Genomic DNA, 21,777 nt, shown 5'->3' with positions numbered 1-21,777 from the left:
TTCATCTTAATAGTGAAAGATTAAGTGGACATAAATAGCTTTCTCATAGGCTTTGGCATACAGAATTAACGTTTTCACTACTTGCTAGATAATTGACAGTTCTGTTACGATTTTCCAATTGATCTAGGTGTTGTTTCATACAATGATTTCTTTTCAATTTATACATGAATCAATCAATTTACAAATAATTAGGTTCTGGGGGTCATTAGTATTGTTGATATCTAGCTTTGTTTATGAAAGTGTTTTGTAAAATCTAGACATTTTAGATTTTGTTAGGATTTTTTTGCCAAGTCACAATCAGTATGTGGATAAATATGAGCACACATACATGGACCTATTGATATAAATGTATAGATGTAGATACATTTAGAGATATAGAGATGGATATGGATATAGATACAGATACGGATAGAAGTAGAGATATAGGTAGAGATCTGCCACCCTTTTTCCCTTAGTCCTGATTTTCATGAACACTGCTCTGGTCTGTCTTGCAGTCTTCCAGCTCCCAGCACCTGTCTGTCCTTGGCTAAGGGCCTTCTCTGGCGACCAGAGCCTGCCCTGGCAAAGCACAGCATGACGGAAGTGCCAGGGGATTCATGCCTCCCACGTTGGCCTCCACAAATGGCTGATGGGAGTTGATGAGCAACAGTTCCAGCTCCCTCTTCTCTTGGGAGTGAGAGCTCTGAGGTTTGTATTCTGTCTGCCTCCCAGAGACTCTCAGGAGAATTAAGCTCCACAGTGGTAACTTGCTGGGAAAAAAACACCTTTTCTTAACTTCTTTCCTTGTCTTACTTCCTCTTTCTCTCACTGATGCTTCTTAATATCACATCCCACATAAATTGCTCATATTCACATCTCTCTCTCAACATCTGCTCCTGAAACACACACACACACACACACACACACACACACATGCATATGCATACTCCACTTACTGGAAAATAAAACACAGTTTTCTCCCCCGCTACACTAATGTCTAAGGGCATGTAATTCCATTACTTAATTTGACCAGAATGGAAGGATATGGAATGTTTTTGTAACATTCTTTAGTGAGTAATACATATATTACAGAATTAAAATCTTTATTCTAATTCAGATCACAATCTGTTATCTTGAGTGAAGTGACATGACATTGAGCTTGGCATGCTATGAGCGACAAGGCATCGCCCAGTCTGTTAAGTATGCAGCTGCAGATGGGGTCACTTTTTCTCTGATACGCTTCTCAAAGCAATAGCCGACAGGTGTTAGGGATCCCGCCTCCAAGTCGAGTCTTATTTAGATCCGGCTAGAAGCTGATGTTATCTTCTTCTTCTTGAGCAACAATAACAGAAATCCAAGTTGGAACAATTCAAATCAGTATTTGAGCAACCTCTATTTTGAGAAAAAAAAATTTAGAATTAAAAGTTTGGCATACTCCACGATATGTGGTAGGACTTAGTCTGGGTCTATGGGCATTTGCTGGTTTGGGAAAAAAACCCAACCAAAAAAAGCAAGTGAGTATAATATGTGCTGCTGGGTTACAGTTCTGTAATCATTTCCAACTAGATGCAGCTGAAGTTGGAAAACACCATCAGTGGTTCCTATCGTGGTAGCATTCAAACTGATGTCAGTTGGGAGATCCCTGGGGTGTAATCCTTTCTAAAGTTCTTAAATAATGGTTTAGGGCTCTTGCTGTAATATGCCAGAGGCAGTTGAATAGCGGATGGGGAAATTATCCCTCCATCTCCTCCGCATGATCTACTCGTGCAGCTCATAAGTCCTGTAATGCATGAATTGCTAGCAGAGATTAAATGCTTAGAAAGGAGGTGGATACAAATTGAGATGAAACCCACATTATACTATCTGGTCTTTCTCAAATGGCATTTGGAAGAATAACAAGAGCATTTCTACTTTAAATCAGCGAAGCCTCTTTCAGGCTTATCTAGTCATCCGGTGTGGATGAGATTTTTGGGACTTCTTAATCAAGAAGGCTTTCAGAGGTCATGAGTTCACCTGCGTGTCAAAATCTGTACTGCAACAAAGTTATTCATTGGGTTCACTCGATTCCATGAAAAACTAGTCAAAATTATTAATTAGCCTTACTCTTTGGGACCATGTGGATATGATGTTTAAATATTTAAAATATTTTGGTTATTCAATTGAACAGTTCCCTACTCAGTGTGTGTTATGTAGACAAAATCAGCTCTCTCGGTCTTTAAATGCTGAATAGTCCTGATAATGTTACATTCTTTGTTACCAAAATTCTCTCAATACACACGCTGGATATGTGTGGATATAAGCAATTATCAGAATTACTATTATCTTATTTGTAACCAAAAGTATCTCTATAGATAACATTTCGATATGTAATAATATATATAATATATGTAATGTCATAGAGAACAATGTTTTGATTTTTCTCCAATGTAATCTAGTTGAACTCAAGGTTGTGGTTGTTTTTCCAATATATGCTCTCACGACACCTGGGGAGGATACAGCAATGGATAAACATATCCCAGACCTTCCAGAGGCTTATGGAGAGTGACGCTAAGAAATCATGAGTGGAAGATTGAACCACTGTTCTCAATTCTTCCAGCTCTCCTGGTCCTAAAATTCTACACCTGTCCATTGGAGTGCGAGCTCTGTATCCTATCCTGCTGACGCTGGGCTTGGGGAGAGGACTTGGATTGGCCAATGGTAAGTGAGTGACATGACAGTGGTCCAGCTGGGGCTGAAGCCTCGAGAAGCATTACATGTTGTCTACATCCTTGTGATCTGCCATTGGGAGAGCATGTCCCAAGTAGTCTTGATAAAAAAGAATGGGGTGGCACATGAGACATAAGTGGACACCAACCCCAGCTTGAAGCAGAGTGCCTGGCTCACCCATAAGCTTTCAAATGTTTGCTGTTGTTGCCTGGGTTTTTTAATGATTTTTTATTTTGCTCAGCGTTATTGTGGCAATTGCTCCATAACAGATGGCATAACCACATATGGTTTGGCCATATAACCACAACTTTCCCGAAAGTGATTTGGCTAAAGGTATTACAGTTCAAACAAAATCATCATCTGGCTCAAACTCTAGGTGCTTGCATGCTACCTCGTCCCATTGTGAGGAACACTCCATCCCCCACAGCCCCTACTGAGCAAACACACCCAGGTGGTTTCTTACATGTAAGGAAGTTCCTGACTCACATTCTGGGAATCTTGGGCACAAGGAGAGAGCCATCTCTGGTGTTGGAGATGGGAACACGTAACATAGAGAAGAGGAAGAAAAAGTAATGAAAACTTGTAACTTGTAACTTCTGAGGCCAGGGGAGCAATGAAGAAATGGTTGGTCAGAACTGGCTTTAACCTTTTCTTTTCTCCACGATTCTGCCTGTATTTGGGTCGCTGTTCTTCCAGTGAAGCCTCTATGGGTGATCCCAGCTGACTACCTCTTCAGCATGGTGGCCTCTGGGTGGGGATTCTGCAGGGTTCTTATTTTCAGATGTATCCTAATTGTTTGAGGTCAGTGGAGTAATTTTTCTGGCTTCAAAGCTGGGAAAACCTACTTAAGTTTTGTCAAGTTGCTGATGGTTCTCCCTTAATTAATGTTCAAACCAGAAAATATCTACATTGCAAGTTCAAAACACCACTCCAGCTGCTCTGGAGATCTAGGCATCATGTGCACTATTGTCACTGTTAGTGATGGTTTTATGGCATTTGAACATCTGGTTGATGCCAGGCATTGTATTATATGCTGGGGCACAAAGACGCTGAATCTCCTCCCCCAGGAACCTGGTTGGACGTATAGACACATACGAAGATAGTTTAAGTGAAATGTATTAAATGCTAGCTATGTACTGAGTGTTATGGAGCTGTAGAGGAGGATGCAGAGTCAGCTTCTTCCAATTAATGAATTTTAAATAACTCGTTGGCAATTTCTCAATGAAGTAAAGGAATAAAACAGTACCCAGATCTACTCATTCATACACTCTTGTGCATTTACTCCACCTCTCTTGGACTGAACATCCAGAAGTGCAAAACACTCAGAAGTTGCTCAACGCCTTCCTCCTACTGTAGACCCTTGTATCCGTGTCAGAGGTGACAAAATCCTCACAAATGAGGGAGAGGGGGGAAGAGGTTTGCTGAGAGGGGTAAACCAGGGGGCGGAAAAAATCCACTTAGCTTGAGTCCAGCCTTCACTGCTCCATTTCCCACCTGTGTTTTAATTGTCATGAATTCCTCACATATCAGGGATCCATATTCAAATAAATCCCCAAACGCGTTCAAGTGAGACATAAATTAGTTCTTTGTGATGTTACTTTTAGGATAATCCATGCCACTAGAGTATTCTTTCCAAATGGTGCAGAAATAAATTAAGAAGATTAAAATTGAACTTGAAAAGTTCTCCCTTCATAAAGTAGAAAGGCAACATTAGTATTAATAACATTTAAACTATTGAGTTAAAATATTAACATTTTCCACTTAAAGTGAAATTTAATAATATATGGAAAAGTAATGCATACATTAGTGGTTCAGAAGTATAAACGATAAAAGATAATGAGGCTCTTGTCTTTGTAACATGACTAAAACTCAGAATATTCTAAAGTGGATTTTATCAGTCTTGATTCTGTCATCATTAGTGTGTGGTTTCTAGGCTGATCCTACTGAAAACCTCAGGGGAACATATTCTAAAACTTTCTGGTCTAACATTCTTTGTCACTCATGAAAAGTGACTCCTTCACATAGTTGAAGATAAGATTTGAATGTGTAATGTTGTTAAAAAATAAAACTAGGCAATTTATTCTTTTTTATATTATATTCTATACACACATATGCTTTTTTCTGGCTTACATTTATGTAGTTTTCTGAGCTGAAGGTCAGGACGTAGTGTCAGTTCTTTCACACTTCTGACACTACTACTTTCTCAATGGTGGCGGGCAATGAGACAATCAGAGTGCTTACTAAATTTGCACAATGCCTAGGGCTCAGAAGAGGTTACAGATATATATATATAAAGGTCTAGCAAGGAATATGCTTGTGTATTATTTAAACATGTTGATATGGTTCTGCTTAGAAGACAACTTTTAATGTTGCCAATTTGGTTATCAGTCGGGGTTACAATCTCTGAAAAGATTCACTCAACTCTGATGAATTGCAATTGTCCCTTTCTGGACAGAATGTACCAGACCCTCCCTTCTTTTGCTCCTGGTTGTAGGCAGTCTTCTGAGATGACCCCGGATGCTGCTGCTTCCTTCCTTTATGCCTTGTGTAAGTCCCTCTTGTTGAGTGCAGGCTGGAGGTGGTGGCTTACTCTAAGGAATAGAATACTGCCAAGTGTTAGGATAACACTTCTGAGATTAGGTGACAAAAGACTGTGACTTCTATTTTGATGGTCCTCTCTTCTGGTTCTTCTCACCTGCTTGTTTTAATAAAGTATTTTGTGAGCTGCCCTATGGAGACCCCCATATGACAAGGAACTGAGGTGGCTTCTGGCCGACAGCCAACAAAGAACTGAGACCTTCATTCCAACAGCACATGAGGAACTGAATGCTGCCATCCTTCCAATAATTGTGACAGTGAGCTTGAAGAGGATCAGCCTAGGCTTGAGATGACTGAGGCCCCAGGTGACTGCAACCTCATGAGAACCCCTAAGCTCACGGACCTGGCTGAGCTGTGCTGGAATTCCTGACCCACAGAAATAGTGAGGCAGTGCTGTTGTTTGGGGCCATTACATTTTGGGACAGTTTGTTACACAGCAATAGGTAACTAATGCATTCACTATACACTATCTCTGAAACAGAAATTTCATAAAAACTCCTTGACTAGATCAGTTATAAGTAAATAAATAGAAAGCACTGTATCCCATCTCTTGGTATGTGGAAGTAACTAACTAGATATTTAGTAAATACTGATTGAAATTACCTTAATTATAGATTAAGCGCCGATCAACTCCTGGGAATACCAAGATTAATACACGTGATCCATGGTGGTTGTTGAAATGTCTCTGATGGTGATCTTTAGCAGAATTGGTTTCAAGTTCAAATTTGTTATGATCTTGAGTGAGTGACTTGGTCATTTTGAGCCTACTGTCTCATTAACTAAATGGAAATGATCAAACCTATCATAGCATTTGTGTGAGGCTAAAATCATGTGTGTGGAGGATCTGACATTTAGAGGGGTCTTAATCCACCACAAATATTTTTATGCCTTCAGTCACCAAAGAGCTCTTAATTTAATAAGGAAGGCAGAAACGACTATGGAAAAATATGTGTTTAATGGAGGTGGATTCAACATACAATGGGAATATAGACTAAGGAGCAATGATTCCTTCCTCTAAATATTAAAAACGTCTTTAGTTGGTTGCCTCAGAAGAGAGGAAAATGAAAAATGGACAGGACTATGAGTTTTTCCCCTTAGCAAGACTTCATTAGCTAGCCTTGAAGGTGAGACCAGTCCTATCAATTACTTATGGGTTTTCCTAAGTTGAGTTAGAAGGAAGAGAATGTGCATGTTTGATCTGTAATTCAACTACAAGCAGTGCAAAGAATACATACATATATATATAAGCACATCTCTCACCGAATGACTGGCTCACCCTAATTCATTGTTCAGTGCACAATCTCTGATAATAAATGCCAGCTCTGCATAATATAAAAACCTTCATTAAATGTTTCTTCAGTCCAACTTTCAGGAAATGGGAATTTAGATAAGGCACAAAGACCTCATAAAAATGTCTTATTGCAAACTGCTTGGTTTCAATGTTCAATTAGCATTCATTGCGCTGCATTTCTCCAACCTCGCTGAGCAGTTTGAGTTCCTCATCTTCCAGCTCCTTCCAAATATATAGACATCTGTGTATTTGGAAAACACCAACGTTTTCAGATGAACACATTACAAGTACATAGTGGAAAAGTTGGCCTTTGTTTTTCTTGTTTCTTTGTTTGTCCGGCTGCTGTACTGCAATGGTTTAGACAGCATCCTTCTTCAACGGGTTGAGGAGAATCAAATGCAGCTCCTAAACAACTCATTTGGAGCCAGTAGCTTTTTGCCAGAGAATAGCTGAGCCTCAGGCTCTTTCTGGAGTCTCCTGGTGGAAAAGGGTGGTGGCAGCCACCTCCTTAGATATAATGCAGAATTACAAGGTCTCTCAGATGCTTAGCCAGTTTTCTGAACCCTCAGGAGTCTTAATGCATCATAAGTGCCCCAAAGAAATCAAGCCACATGCGATAGTTCCTCTGTTATGAGAATGGAAATTCTATGCAAACTTAAGCTATTATTGTTATTGTTGTTGCTGTCTACCATGGTCTGTTTACCTCTGTCAGAATTGTATGGAGTGGTGAGAGGAGTTATTCATTATTGAGCCTCCTCCATGTTGAAGGAGGGCCATAGAGAGAGGGCAATTGTTTCTTCCTTTTGGGTAGAATTTACATTTCTGCTGGTTCATCAAAGAGAGTGACACAACCTGAGCAAACTATCCCCTGAGCTAACATCTGTTGCCAATCTTCCTCTTTTTGCCTGAGGAAGGTGGTCCCTGAGCTAACATCTGTGCCCATCTTCCTTTATTTTGTATGTGGGGCACCGCCATAGCATGGCTTGATGAGCAGTGTATATGTTGGTGCCCAGGATCCGAACACACAAACCCTGGGCTGCCGAAGAAGAAAACATGAACTTAAGCACTGTGCCACTAGGCTGGCCCCATGAACACTTTTAATTAAAAATCAAATAGTGACCAACTGTCAAAAGTATTCATTTCCCAACATAAACATGACACCTGTAGGAAGACTGTGTTCTTGGGACTATTACGATGGAGTTCTCACAAGTGACTGCTTTATGGAATGTGAATGACTCTGAATGTGTTGAAATGAGAAACTGTTTTGATCTGTGGAAACCAAAGCTATTTTTCTTTTTTCCTTTGGCAATGTCTACCTTTATTTTATAGTTTGAGGCAGCTTTTTTCTTTTCAAAAGTTATCATTTTAGACTTCAGAGCTGCAATGGACATAGCTTATTGTACTCTGAAAAACCTTAAAAGCCTTTTTAACATCTGTCACACTGAAGCAAGTATTTATTTAATCAAAGAATAAGCCCCTAAAAGATCTTTCTCATTAGGCTAAATGTTTACAGTCAACGGTATATTATTTCTCCCTTCAAAATTGTCTTCACTCACAATAGAGGATGGAGAAGCACATGAGATGAAAAATAAATATGTATGTGTTTTAGGATAGTGAAACCTCATGACAAATGTTAGCATAATAGAATTGTTTCATGTTTTCAGCCAGATAAGCATAAGGTAAAGATTATACATGTAAATACAGCTTTTCCCTTGAAACTCTTGACATCCTTTTATGTTTTGACACACTCAAAATAATTTTTGTGTGAACAAAAGCAAAGTAAATTCTCACCTATTCTGCAGTTCTGCATGATAATTTTGTTAAAGCTAAATAGAAAGCTGAGATTTATTTCTTTAATCTCACCTCCTTATATTTATTCTCAATTAGTCCAATCAAGAGATTTTTCCAAGTCTTCTAGTGTTAGTGGGATTATATAAAATGCCATGATCCAAAAAGCATGTTATAGGGGAACAGAAGCCCTGACAATTTAGTTGACTATAAATTTGTTCTAAGCTACCAATATGATAAAATCTAAAGTTCAGAGATTGGCATGTTAGAAGAGTAATTTCATTTCATATACAATGTCAAGTATGCTACCCTGGTTGGAACACATCTGGATGTATATCCAAACCACTGTCTCTACTTACAACGTAGGGTGGCAATTGAACGCTAAACTCTCCCACACCATCCTGACAGACATTAATAATCAATGGCAGCACTCTTCTTGAAAGAGCCTCAACGTGACCTCTTATCTTTTCCCTCAACTGTAGTAGTCCAGGTAGTCATGATAATTAATCAGCACTGGTACCTTTTGTGATTGAGACTGCACATGATGCTCACAGTAGAGAAAATCAATAGTGAAATCAGGTCTTCGAAAACGGAGGTGGGAAGTGGGAATGTTTAGCCAAGAATGACAAGATCCATCAGAGCACAAGCACTCTCTTCAAATATTTAAAGGGCCACTGTATGAAGAGGAAGCTGACTCATGGTTTGTTACAGCTCTTCAAATCGAAACAAAGGATAAAGCAGAGAATTTCAGGAAGGATTCCTGATCATGATAAATAAGAAATGAGATTTAGTGAGATTAGTGAAACAAGCACTCTTAAAATGTAATAGGTACTCTCAACCACTGGAACTATTCAAAAGTTGCTGAGAGGGGCTGGTCCAGGGGCGTAGTGGTTAAGTTTCCATGCTCTGCTTCAGTGGCCCGGGGTTTCTGCATTCAGCTCCCAGGCATGGACCTACACACTGCTCATCAAGCCATGCTGTGGTGGCATCCCACATACAAAAAAAGAGGACGATTGGCAACAGATGTCAGCTACGGGCCAATGTTCCTCACCAAAAGAAAAAAAAAAGGTGCTGAGGTATCGATGTTCAAGAAGAGTTGGGTAACAGTGAACTAGGTGATCACTAAGTTAACACCCAAAGGCTAGACTATGACATTAAAACACTTATAGATTTTTTTTAGGAAAATAATTGTTTTGCCACCATCTGTACCAGATGATGTCTCACTAAATTCAAATATTTTACCATAGCATAATCACTGAGTTTGTTTTGCAGGCATGGTTTGTCTATTTGTAGACGACCATGGACATCTCTCCTGTTGAAAGCTCTTTGGGCAGAAATTTAAAATAGCCTTAGATCCTATCTACTCTATAATTTATCTATGTGATATGTGGATGCCACAAACACTTGGAAGTATTAATTGGAGATAAAAGTACTTATCATCATGTAAGTCAATGTATTCTCTTAATAGATTAGTAGGTGGAGACCATCATTTTGGACATTCTTATCTTCATTTCGACATTTAAGAAACTGGTAATGTTATGTGAGAAAGTGCTTACGAAGTACTGGGAACACGTCAGAAGTGCACAGGTACTAGTTTGAAAAGACTCATTTCAGGAAAATGCATTTGTGTTGTCCTTGAGTCCATACTGATGGTGAGTAAAATGATAATAGAGAATGGAAAGGCCTTCTTTAGCCAACTAACAGATGTTGAAGGAACAGTGCTGGAAAATCACCATCTGTAACCACCACTTCACTAACAATGGTAACTAGATGCCAAAATGAGTTGGATGAACAAGATGACACACATGTAGTCTCAAAATATCTCACTGATTTTTTATCAATACCACACATTTCTAATGCATTGCAAAGGGAAAATTAGTAACTTGATAGGAGAAAACTGGGGAGACATCCCAGTGATGAAGTTTGACATCACCAAGAATGGGATGAAGGGAGATCATGTGTGCTTCCTGATATGATGCCCTGGAGAGGACACACCATCGCTTATGTGGCATTCTTGCCCAAAATGCAGAAAGTGAATCCAATCATGAGGAATCATTAGACAAACTCATGTTGAAGGGCATTCCACAAAATAACTGGCCTGTGAGCTTCAGAAATATCAATATCATGAAACACAAGAGACTGAGGAACTGCTCCAGGTGGAAGGAAATTCAAAATTCACGACGATGCAATGGAGATTGGATCCTAGAAAAGGAAAAACTTAACTAAAAAGGAAATTATAGAGACAATGGGCAAAGTTTCAATATGGCTGTGAATTAGATAATAGTATTGCACCATTGTTAAATTTCCTGATTTTGATAATTGTACTAGGTTTATGCAGTCTTTATCCTTTGGAAACACACACCAAAATATTTAGGGCTATGTGGATGTGATACTTGCAACTTAGTTTCAGGTAGTTCAGAAAATTATGCACGTATTTTGTATTTATGTGTGTGTGTATGTGTGTTATGTGTGAATGCACATGAAAGACATGAGAGAGGAGATGATGATGATGATAGATAGATAGATAGGTAAATAGAAAGATATAGGTAGACATAGATAGATAAGTAGATGGTAGATAGATGATAGAATAGATAGATAAATGATAGATAAAGATAGATGATAGGTATATATAGATACATGATACATAGATATAGATAGATGATAGATCATAGATAGATGATAGAATAGATGATACAGTAGGTAGAGCAAAGCAAATGGGGCCAAATTTGAATACGTCCTGAATCTGGGTAAATGTTTACAGCCAATTTTGTATTATAGTTAGACATTTTCTGTGTGCTTGAAAATATATTAAAAAGTGACAAAAATACAAGAGAAATTGGGATAAATGAAAAATAAATCTAAATAATTGTTTACCTCTAGGTAACCAATACGTTGTTTTTGAGTTCATCCTGACTACATTTCTTCATGAACTGACTTTAGTGGTGGAGCTTGCTTCCTGATAGATCTATGCTGTCCTGTTAGGCTGTATGATACACAAAAGTCCGGTCCTAGGAAAACAGAAAAGAAGGACAAGAACTTACGGTAAACATTTACCAAGAACACAGCAGAATTCCTTGTAACAGGACGTGCAGTGAAACTTACCTTAACCAGAAACGTGCCTCGTAATGACTCAGTGTCTCAAACTCTTTAAGGTTACACCGTTTGTACTGGCATAATGTCTGGCATGCCTGAATGTCTTCACAGCCACTGCAGCATTTCTGCAAAGCCCCATGCCAAACATAAAAGCTGGAAAGTAGACGCTGTTTCAGATTCGAACTTTAATACACATTTTACAATGTGCTTATTTATATATGGTGAACTGCAGTATAATGTGCTGTAAGCTTCTTTCCTTGGTTGTTCCTAGTTTTACGTAAAATGTTCCCAGAAGTAGCTTTGTCAAATGAAATACGAAAAAAAGAATTCAAACTTAGCTTCCAGTGACAGAATCCAGGTTTAATTATATGTATACAATTTGCTCAAAGTATTCATGGAATTCAGTATCATTACTGATTTTCAGAAATGGTATCAACATGACGAATGTATTTGAGGAATTTAGGCCAGAGATCCTTGGTGCCAGATATCCTTCTCCGTAGGGGAAAAATGCATCCTTTAGTCCCCTTGTCTGCAGAAGGACTAGCGGCAGAATGTAGCTTTGAATACAGTAAATGAATGTTGAGTTTCTTATTTGTATTTCTGAATGGGTTTTAAGAATATTTTAAGTAGTTGTGTCCACTCAGTAAAAAGAATAGATGTCCAAATATTTAGTGATAAATGACCACCACATCTGAAACTTAGTCTCGAATGCTTTCTTCTCCTCTGTCCTGGAGAGAAGCACAGGCCCCGTCTGCTCTAAGCCCTGAGTCTTGGATGGTAAGTGAGCAAAGAGCATTTGGCCAAGGGCATTTCTGCGAAAGCATTAGGCCATCCTCTTCTCAGGCTTGTGAAACCCCGGCACTGCGGAGCCTCCTCAAGATTGAAGGTGGCCTCGTGGAAGGGCTCTCCCCAAGGCAGCCTCCAGGGAGGGCTGGAGGGATAACCAGTTCACGAGTTTCAGAACTTCAGTTGGAGTAACTAAGAGGGAGGAAATGGGTTTTCTCCAACTAGCAAGATACTGGTGATCTCTTCTATCCAAATGACATTAGCTTAGAATGAAAACCTTATTTCTAGAAGAGAAAATGTGTTCCTTACTAATATGCGGGGTATGCATATGAAAATAAGGCGAGCCGTCGTGCCAATGGGAGATAACCTCCATCACCACCTGTTCCATCGGTTCTTTGAGACGGACAGCTGCCGGTCTTATCGATCTTATGTAAAATACAGTACAAACCCATTTCAAGACGAGCTCTCTCTCCACCTGGCCCTACCCCAGATCAGTGCCCCAAACCCCTGCTCCATTCCGTGAACCAGGGCCAAATGTTGAAAAGTAACAGGTCATGGAACAGTCTTCTTAGTTGTGAAACTGATTTGCCCACGGAGGCCTTATCTCCTTCATGCTGTCTGCCTTCCAACCAAATGCGTTATCCCAGAAATCTATGCCATTTAAAATGAACCCTAGCAGTACCTTTAACATAGAATTAACATAGAATTAAATTCCTGCTTGACCTGAATTTAACAGTATTTACATTTCCCATGAAGACCAATAGTGACAACACTAACCTATTTTGTATTATGTTTACTGGAAACTTGAGATATTATCCTTGATATTATTTGCATCTGGGTTATTTCTAAATTACTATGAACTTTCTCATCTAAAATATGACTAATGCTAAGATGGAGAAATGGAGAAGCGCGTATTTAATTCTTCACTTAATTGTATATATTTTGGTGAAATAGAAGAGCTGGGAATATTTTATTCTTGAGATAATAATCCATGAGGAGACACACATCATTGTGTAACACCGAAACCGTGGCTCCTCTGATGAGCAGTGTACACTTCCTGATGCACAAAGAGCTGACCAGTTCCAAGCAGAGAGATTGTATTCCGAAGCCTGCAAGAGTTTTATTTGTGGTCCGGCTTCCTCACGCGCATCAGTTGGAAGCATCCCTGGGAGCCAGTGGAGAACGGGGGCTGTTAAATGATTTTCCATCCTTCCCTGAATGCAAAGCTAAGCACTTTAAACACTCAAAACCCAGCACCCTCCAGGGCCTGGGTGCAAAGCAGAGATGGCTTCAGTATTGCTTACATGAGTAACTGGAGTAGTAAGATTTGTGTTCCCGTCTTTGGCTTCAGGAGCCATAAATCTCCGGCAAGTTAAGAAGGCTGGTGTGGAGATTTCGTGAGAGGCTGGCGTTACCCTGGTCTGTTTGCTCCATCAGACACCTGTGTGTAATAGCTCACAAAGATATTCTAGGAGTGTTACAAGTCACACGGTACCAGTTTCCCCCATGATAACTCAGGGAAATGGCAGTGTTGCTCCTGTCACCTGCAGCCTTGTGTTAAACTTCCTGCAAACATGTCAGCGTGAATTCAAGTTTACATATAATTTTCTTTTCCATTTTACAAAATATCTCTGTTTTCTATCACTCATAACTTTGGTTAAAAAGAAGACCTTTGTGGAAAGAACCCATTAATTGTCAATGTGTATACTATTAATATAAATTATATCAGTTTACTTAGCTTGGGATTATAAGAACGAGTAGAAAACACTTTAGTTCTTAAAAATTGAAATCTTCCTTCAGCAGCAATTCAAAATGACAGAAAAAAAAGATTCATCCTAGATTTGGGAGATTGCATAGATAAAAAAGTTTTAATAAAAGGGAATGGAAAATGAAAACAAAACAAACAGAAAATAAAATTTTGATTTGTCATATCAACACTCCCGCGGTGTTTCAAGAGACTCATTCAGGACTTCTATGAAACTTTGGTGACATACCTTCTCTTTTTGACTTCAGATAAAGTTATAGAAAACAAGGTATTTCCAATAAAAGCAACCTTTTCTTTATTCGAGATTTGTTCAGATTTGTACTCTTTCTTCCAACCATATGAACGTAGCCCATTTTAATTTTTTTTGAAATAATATCTGGTGCATTTTTTCTTCTTGGTACTTCTTCATTTTCTGCAAATCTCCACCATTAAAATCAGCTTTGGGGCTGACGCCTGTTGCCCCTGCAGAGGATGAGCACAAAAGAACTTAGAAAGATCAGAGTCAAATTTGTGACTTTGAGTAGCAAACCAGAACTCTCTTTCAGTTCATAGCAGAGATATTGGTCTTGAAAGCAAAGCATTCCTCCCAAGCAACTGGTGCTTGAGAAAGTAGTTTTTTAATTCCAAATTTTGTATTTCGGTATCAAGAGGCAATTCCCAGAGAACTCAAAACATTAGGGTGATGTGTTTAACAGTGGAGTGAGAGAAACGTATGAGACAAACACCATCCCGAGCAAAGGGAGGTGAGAATTCCAACAGCGAGGAGCAGGATGAAGAGGTGTTCCCGTACCCTGTCTGCGGGAACTGAGGCCGTGGGTGTGTGAATACTGTGCCTCTCCTCAGAAAGCAGATCAGACTTCAAGACATGGTTCAGCATCCTTTCCTCACCTGAAGCTCTTGCAAGAGACAATCTGTTTCCCTCAAAGGAAAAATACATATCGTAGGAGACGGCTGTAGGGGAACAGAAGTGGCAGCTAAGAAAGAGGAATGGCGATGGTCTTCTGATTCTCTGAGGGCCCCAGAGAGGTATGCGGGAGCTTTAGAACAGGAGAGGTGGGGGGGGGGGCTAGCAGAGCCATGATGGCCCTCCCAACTCAGCTGAGATGAACAACAGGTAACCTCCTGGAAATTGTGGCTTCCCGGAGAGAGAGGAGAAGACAGAAGATGTGTTAGCATGTTTACCTCCAGGAAGTGACAGCCTTTGGACTGACACAGTGGAGGCTTGAGAGCTAAGCTGTAGATTCAGAGAAAAAAGGAGCAATTTATGTGCACTTGAATCTTTAATTCCACTTTTAACTTGCTATAAGTGATATGAAGAATAAACAAATTGACCTTGCAAAAGCTAATTTCCTCACAGCAAAATAGGGATAAAATAAAGCCTAAACTTTAAGATTGTTGCTAGGATTTGATGTAATTACACAGCAAATAACATAAAGCAGGCATTCAGTAAGTTGTGGTTATAATTATGATTTCTATAATTATAATTGTTAGAAAAAGTAAGCCTGTGGCACGAGTTATTCACTACGATCATTGTGTCCGAATTTAATTCGATGAGAATAATCTGTGCCCTTCATCTTTCCCAATTAGCATACAACCACTATTACAAAACAAAACAAATAACAAGACGTTCCGATCCACTTCCAGGAATCACGTTAACTCAAGATAGATTCTTTTGTAATGGCAGCCAGCCGTAGAGATCACGACAATGCATGGTAGACCACTCCAAGTTGTCCATGATTTCTCAAATTAAGAAATCCCTTTAAGAGGAACTTGTGTAAGGGAATGGGATTTGGGAGGAAAGCCAGTTTAATTCTGTATATCTCATGATGGTGATCTTACCTAACTAAGTGTGTGGCCAGTTGAAAGGGTCATGGGGAGGCTGTAAGATTGAATATTGCAGGCAAAGTAATCAGGACCAACTGCAGAGATGGTTTCAACAAAATGGATGAGACACAGTGGTCTAGCTCATCTGCTCTAAGTGTGACCCGTGGACAAGCACATCGACATCACCTGGGGATGGTGAGAAATGCAGACTCTCAGGCCCCAATCTAGTCCTGCTGAATCACACCTGCATTTTTTTTTCTTTGAGGAAGATTAGCCCTGAGCTAACATCTGCTGCCAATCCTCCTCTTTTTGCTGAGGAAGACTGGCCTTGAGCTAACATCCATGCCCATTTTCCTCTACTTTATATGTGGGATGCCTGCCACAACATGGCTTGCTAAGCCATGCCGTGTCCACACCCGGGATCCGAACCGGTGAACCCCAGGCCGCTGAAGCGGAATGTGCGCACTTCTCTGCTGCGCCACTGGGCCAGCCTCCACACCTGTATTTTAACAAGACCTCCAGGTGCTTTATTTCCACATTGAAGTTTGAGAAGTGCTGGCCTAGGCCCATTTCCATGTTAAAATTCTAGTATTTGCATTACATGAAGCAGGAAAAATAATTCTGAAGTGTCTTTTAATAAGGCTTATTTTTATGTGATATAACATGAATAGATCAACTATATAATAACATATAGTGGCATAGAGGATTATTTTAGAAACAGAAATGAGTAAATAAAATCTTATAAAAATTTGTGTTAGTATCAGGTAAAAGTGAAATGTATACTCTAGAAATGTTCATTTTTGTTCGAAATTATGACATTGCTTTCAGAAACTGGTGAAATTAAGGTCACTGTTCTGAGAATAAGATATCTGTGCTTTTTTCTGTTGTGTCACTTTTTTACCATATTTATGTACTGTAGATGTCCTTTGTCACCAAGCCTAGACACTACTGAGTTATGACCTTCCCTGAAAAACTACAGGCACGACTTCCAGTTTAGGATGATTAAAAGTAGTTTGCAAATGAACAATTCCAGCATCCAAGATAGAAATTCTTTTTAGCTTATCTGATGAGAATGATTCTGTTATAGTCAACCCGATGTACCTACAGGTGTTATCATTCTAATACATCACCTGGTAAGATGTTTAGAAAATGGTGCTCAGAGAACATTCATGAATGACCCTATTGTTCTAGCACTGTTGTATATGTGCATCCGGTTCCCTCACCAGACAGGGAACATGTCTTCTTTATCTTCATTTACCCACTTCATATCAGATGCTTAAAAAGATAAAGTTTGCCAAGTAAATTCAGTTTGAGCCTTTGCTTTCACTTTTATTATTTTTATGCATCGTTTGTTGAATTCAGTTAAATACAATAATGAGTGTTTCACTACCTTTCAGGAATTCTAAGGCCTGTGATACCTATTGGCAGAGAGGTTGGTGATGATTATAAGCTCTGAGAGAGGAGAGAGCTGCGATGCCACTGCCCACCCTAGACCGTCAGGGTGCCCAAGCCATTTATAACCAATTGGGGTCATGTACCGCGTAAAGACATTTCAGTCAACAATGGGCTGCATGGACAATGGTGGGCCCATGAGATTAGTACCATAGAGCCTAGGTGTGTAGTAGGCTCTGCCATCTAGGTTTGTGTAAGTACTCTCTATGATGTTCGCACAATAACGAAATCACCTAATGACGCATTTCTCAGAACGTGTCCCCATCATTAAAGGACGCATGACTGTGCTAACCAGCACTTTCCTTACAACCTGACCTTCAAGTTCATTGCAAAGTCACTTTGGAACAAACTGTGTTCCATTGCACATTCAGAGTAACATATTTCTGGGCAACTAAGTATTATAAGTTGTATTTTTAGTAGTAATGGGTGTTTTCAAACTCATTTTCTTTTCCTGGAAGAAATATACAATTTCTGGTTTCTAAGGATTTTGTCATTGCTTCATAATCAACCAAACTCTACTTTTTATAGCCCTTTTTTCTCTTCAATCCCGTGTCTTTTAAGGTTTAACCTTTTATAATTTTATCTTTCACCCTTGATAATTTGGGAACTTTTAACCTGGCAATGACAACAGAAATAAAACCAAGACAATGACTGTTTAATCTGGAATTCATTTGTGAGAATTGAAATAAATTTCACATATTATTCACCTGAAATGTCAGTGTTGCTGTAAAATTAAAATTAAATGGCAGCACCATTTTACTTTAAAAAAAATGAATCAAGCAACCAGAACATATGCACGTTTTCCTCTTAGGCACAACACAGGTCAACAACCTCCCACCCCCCCTCAATTCTTTGCTTTATGGAGACAAAATGAAGACTTTGACGTATGCCTCTGATTGTCCCTGTTGAGCCCGATTCCCAGAAGTTAAAATTGCCGTTAAAATGTGAAACTCTTCAGGCCTGCCCGGTGGCACAGCGGTTAAGTGTGCACGTTCCGCTTTGGTGGCCTGGGGTTTGCTGGTTCGGATCCCGGGTGCAGACATGGCACTGTTGGCAAGCCATGCTGTGGTAGGTGTCCCACATATAAAGTAGAGGAAGATGGGCATGGATGTTAGCTCAGGCCAGTCTTCCTCAGCGAAAAGAGGAGGATTGGCAGCAGTTAGCTCAGGGCTAATCATCTTCAAAAAAAAAAAGTGAAACTCCTCATTGCAAATATTGGCAATACAAATAACACCTATTCTATTTAATGCTATTTTTAAGGGTGTGTGCTTAGGACGGTAAAAATAAAATCAGTTGATTTTTAGTTGTTTGCCCAGTTTAATAAAGGAAAAATCTTAAGCAATCACTCCACTAACAGATAGGCCTTTAAACAGAACTAAATAAATTACTGAGTCAAACTTTTGACTAGTGGGTTGTAAAGAAATGTCCATGGCTGTGGTTTCCAGGGCCATCAAAACAATGTGCCCCACACTGTGCTTACTGGCTCAACAATGCCAAGGGCACGGACAGTTGATTTAAGGAGGCAGTAGTGTCTGTGGGGACACCTACACTTTGAAAACCCTTGGTTACCGTGATGAATTAGATAATTAACTTCTTAACCATTTTCCTTCTTCAAAGCTGGTCAAGTTCACTCTAGGTTCATGGTGTCCATCACCCCCCAGACATACCCAGTGTATGAACTCCTAGACGAACAAGGGAGATTTACCTGGCTGGGGTGAACTTGTGTAGGAGTTAGCCGACTGAAGTTCTGATTTTGAGGAGTATACAGATCAGTTTGGGCCAATCTGCTAACTGCTGTGCAGCCTTTGCTCTCTGTAAATTAGAACCTCTGCCATCCACTCTTACCCCATGGAGACTGTGTTAGCCAGAAGGCAATGGGATGGCATCTAGAAAGTGCTGAAAAGGAAAAAAAAGAAAACACCTGTCAGTGCATAATTCTACACACACTGAAAACATCATCAAAAAATGAGGAGGAATAAAGGCTTTCTAAGACACACAAAAGCTGAGAAGTTTGTCCGCAGCAGAAGCAAACTTCTTCAGACGCAACGGAAATGATCCCAGAAGGAAAATTGAATCTAGACAAAGCGGCGGGATGGTGTGTGTGCGGGCAGATAGAAACGACTTTTACGTTCTCATTTGTAAATTTCCTTGAGGATAATAAGAGTTTAAAGCAAAATTTAATAATAAATTATGCATTTGTCATATATGTTGAAATAAAATGTGTGACAAAAATAACATAAAAGACAGGGTGGGAAGTACACTGTTGTGCGCTTCCTACCTGAACGCGAAGTGGTAAACTATTATTATTATGTGAAGGTGTTAAAGATGCTTTATAAACACCAGTGCAACCACTACACAAATTTTGTGGAAAAATGAAAAAGAAGTATATCTAATAATTCAATGGTGGGACAAACGAGATTCTACAAAATGAGTTTTTACTTTGTAAATAAACACAAAAACTTTTACCTTTGTTTCTCTTAAATATTACTTACAGTTCTAATACAAATAATAAGAAGCCCAAAGCAGTTCAACTATCCAAATCTTCCTAAGATTTCTGTGGAGATTAAAGGTGCATGCTGACTTCACTGAAGAGTTTAACACTGATGAATTGTTACTCTTCAAATGTGTTAACTGGCTTCTTCAAACTGCCAAGTTCCGTATTTACGTGTTAGGTCCTGTGTAACTGTAGAGTTGTGGTCAGCACTGTGCTTGTCTCCCCAGTTCCCTGTAACGCACTCCCAACCCTCATCCTACCCATTATGACATCACAGCCAGCTTGGGGGCGGGGGGTGGGTCCTGATTTCCATAGCAACCACCAATCAGGCAAATCCTGCTCTCTTTCCCTCAGTGACTGACTGAAGTCTCCCAGAAAGAGGAAACCAAGGGCATATTCTTCCTTGGCCACTGGATTGATTCAGAGATGAGACCATCAACACTGTCCTCACACTGGAAATTCCTGGACACAGATTTGAAGTAGTGTAGTGGGTAAGGAGTCATGAAGGATGCCAGAATGAGGGAGGGGAATGAGGTCGTAAAAAACAAGAAAATTGCAGAAAACCAGATCCAGGGTCCTAATTAATCCATCTAGGAGCCTACGAAGACTTTTATGTGATGTGCGCCAAAGATTTAATATTTAAGAGAATGGGAAATGGGTCTTCTGGTGTCCATTCGACAACATGAATGCTTCAAAGTAATAAAAATTTTGGAAGGGATATCTGGTAAAGACTGGGAACCAAATTATCCCAAGATTAAGTTAATGAATCAGAAATCAACAGCAAAATCTTGATCCTAAAATGTGTACAAGTCTCGGTACTCAGTTTGATGGGGATTCCAAGGAAAGAAAAAAGCTTAATTGCTGCTCTTAATTAATTTAACAACAAACTGGTGGAAGATACAGAACTTATTGTGCACGAGAAGCACAATAACAATCTAGGGTATATATGAGCCTCATTTACTATTATTTACTCCAATTTAAAAGAGAAAAAATGAGATTTCTATTGTGTGGACTATGAGTTCCGAAATTTTCTTCCAGGAATTGGGTCTTCAGTTGGGCTTAAAATGATGAAATTTAATGGAATATGAAGAGAAGGGAGAAGATAACTCTGGAAATGCTGTGGGCAAGTGTGCAGAGGTAAGCATGCATAGAACATATATGAAAGAGAGGGCGAAGGCCAGCCTTTTGGAATGGATAAACATATTTGAATGACTTTATTACTTTAATCACAGATTAGTTTTTAAATGGATTCTTTCTTTAATCCTTCTTTCTCACATTTGCAATGAGATGCCACACACCTCACTTTGTTTTTCCCTTGGATTACAAATGAAGACAGTCAGAAATGAGATATTTTAGTAGGTCAAGAAATCTCTAGCAAAAAACCATTCATTGCTAATTGTAAATTTCAGCAATGAAAAATAGTTTATAGACCACCTATGCTAAGTAAGACACAGTGATAGATGCTAAGACATAAGATATGGTCCCCGCCCTTGAATAGCTTGTTTATCCATAAGAGTAAAAATCCAGGAGCATGTGTGATTATCTTCGGAAGCAGGTTATAACAACAGCAGTAAGGCAGTAAATTCAGAGAAAGTGTTACCTCTTCCTGTTGGGGAAATTATCATAAACTGTAATGGAGTATGTATTAATCACCAAAGGCAGCCATAACAAAATACCATAGACTAGATGGTTTACAAAACCGAAATGTATTTTCTCACAGATCTGGAGGTTGGGAAATCCAAGCTCAAGTTGCCTGCAAGGTAAGTTTCATTCTAAGGCCCCTTCTCTTGGCTTCTAGGTGGCCACCATCTTTCTGTGTGCCCACATGGCCTCTTTGTGTGTGCCTGGTGAGAGCGAGCAAGCTCTCTGGTATCTCTTCTTGTAAGGGCACTAATCCCATCCCGAGGCCCCACCCTCATGACCTCATCTAACCCTAATCACCTCCCAAAGGCCCCATCCCCAAAAACCATCACATTGGGGGTTAGAGCTTCAACCTGTGAA

The 21,777-nt window shown here is 39.5% G+C and overlaps 2 long non-coding RNA genes across 3 annotated transcripts; one reads left to right on the top strand and one right to left on the bottom strand.

Annotated features, from left to right (window-relative positions):
* Positions 1 to 1,065: 1,065 nt before the first annotated feature.
* On the bottom strand, positions 1,066 to 20,049 carry LOC139081012 (uncharacterized). 2 transcript variants are annotated; one of them, XR_011535944.1, is made up of 5 exons: positions 19,775 to 20,049; positions 18,988 to 19,178; positions 11,465 to 14,468; positions 11,237 to 11,370; positions 1,066 to 1,371 (listed from the first exon to the last, which is right to left on the bottom strand). It is a non-coding gene; the product is annotated as an uncharacterized lncRNA (long non-coding RNA). The 2 variants fall into 2 exon arrangements; XR_011535943.1 differs by lacking the exon at positions 11,465 to 14,468.
* Positions 20,050 to 20,103: 54 nt separating this feature from the next.
* Positions 20,104 to 21,536, top strand: LOC139081013 (uncharacterized). Its single transcript, XR_011535945.1, has 3 exons — positions 20,104 to 20,267; positions 20,815 to 20,913; positions 21,497 to 21,536. It is a non-coding gene; the product is annotated as an uncharacterized lncRNA (long non-coding RNA).
* The last annotated feature ends 241 nt before the right edge of the window (positions 21,537 to 21,777 follow it).

This window comes from Equus przewalskii, chromosome X, assembly GCF_037783145.1.
Source record: "Equus przewalskii isolate Varuska chromosome X, EquPr2, whole genome shotgun sequence".
Lineage (NCBI taxonomy): Eukaryota > Metazoa > Chordata > Mammalia > Perissodactyla > Equidae > Equus > Equus przewalskii.
Note: the sequence above shows the minus strand (reverse complement) of the source record. Positions and strands in the feature narration are given on the sequence as shown.